Source organism: Leuresthes tenuis, unplaced genomic scaffold, assembly GCF_036924035.1.
Source record: "Leuresthes tenuis unplaced genomic scaffold, fLeuTen1.0.hap1 SCAF_7, whole genome shotgun sequence".
In the NCBI taxonomy this organism is placed as follows: domain Eukaryota; kingdom Metazoa; phylum Chordata; class Actinopteri; order Atheriniformes; family Atherinopsidae; genus Leuresthes; species Leuresthes tenuis.
In genome coordinates, this window is record NW_027325361.1 from 23,038,507 (window position 1) to 23,040,265 (window position 1,759).

Here is a 1,759-nt window from a genome sequence, read left to right on the forward strand (position 1 = left end):
AGTTTTCACAATTTTTTTTTTCAAACTTGAAACAGACTTTGACCAAAAAAAGAATAAAACAAAAATAAATCAAGTAAGTCACCTTGGCATGTAGACAATATGTTAAGCTGTATCAAGTAATGTTAGGTTGCCGTATGCTCTGATGAATGAAAGAATAGGCTTGTGACTATTTCAAGAAACGCTTCATGTTTTGAAAACTGTGCAGCCATCGCATGAAAAACACGGCCAAGTAAGTAAGTACGTCAGTAAGATTAGAAGTGTTGTGCAGAAGTCGATGTGAGCGCGAGCGTTTGTGTTGGAGTAAGTTCGATGAGTGTTATTAAAGGCTTAGTAGTGAAATGAAGACACTCGAGAGGATGTTTTAGCCTGAGGTTGGGTGTGGTGATTGCCAAGACAACAATGCAACATCAGGTTCATTCAATTCATAAGAATTTAAAAAGGCCCAAACAGTGATTTGTACCATGCTTCTCCACAACTTCTCTAAATCTCAAACAAATTACAACATATTCCAGCAGTCAGTTACACAGTGGTCCCCATCAATGAGCAACCAAAGGCAAAAAAAGAGGTCTAAATAAAACAAAAACACATGTGCTTGAAACTCTGGGTCCCAATTCTAAAAGCCAAATTTGGCACAAGTCATTGCCTCAAGTGTTTAAATCTCACGGAACCTCAGATGATGTACCAAAGATCAGAATCAGTCGCATTATATAAAGCTCCCCCCGAGGTAAGTCTACGATGATACCTATTAATAACTTTACAGTGAGGGATTACCTTAGGTTTGCCAACGCCTTTAAGAATACTTCCAGAAAAGAGGAATTATCTATTTGTTCTGTGTTTTGATGCAACATGCTTTTAATCCCCCCCCCCCCCACACACCAAAAAGGGATGAAACTGCAAATTCCTCTTATTTTAGGTTCAACAAGCTCCAAATATATAACCCAAATACCTCGAAACACAAAGAAATCTTATGGTAATTCAAGTCAGTACAACATTTATCAAAAATCAACAGAATAAAAACAAAAAAATCAAGGGCTCAAAGTGATTGATGCCAAGAAAAAAAAAAAGTTGAGATTCTGCACAGCTCTTCCTGTGGAGTGATGCAATAATACGCTACTTTAGGCAAACATTTGGCGCTTTAGTTCGCAGTGTGTTTCATTGACACAAGTCACATTTGGAATGAGTTATAGAGTCCAAAAACTGAGAGCCCTCAGAAGGCTTTACTGTGTCAGGTTAGTCATACGCCACCAACTCCCCCGGCAGCAGGTGTCAGCCTCTGTGAAAATGTCTTACAAACATAAATATACACTGAAAAACATCTGCATTGTAACTGAAATGTTGTCGCTCTAGTGTTGCAGAGCTCTGTCTGGGTTTGGCTATTGCCAAAGGGGTTTGGAGAGCAGCTACTCTGGTGAGTAAATATAAACAACGTACAAATGAAGCAATATCTGACTGCAAAGTCCATTTTGGAGTGTGTTTTTAGCATATTAAAAGGGCAAAGCCAGTCAGCCAGTCTCCTGGAGATGGATTTGCTAATCACATGCAAATATTTTTATCACTGCAGGTAACAGCCCGTAACACTGAAACCTCATCTATAGTTTGAGGAAAGAAAAAAACAACCTACATGTTGTACAGAAATATTAAGTCTTGTGCAGCATTCACAAAGCTGTGATTTGTAGCTTCTCGATTATTCGAATGTGCAATACAGCAGATCTCTCTTCTGGTCCTCTGGTTCAGGTAATGCTTTTGGAACAGGGGAAGC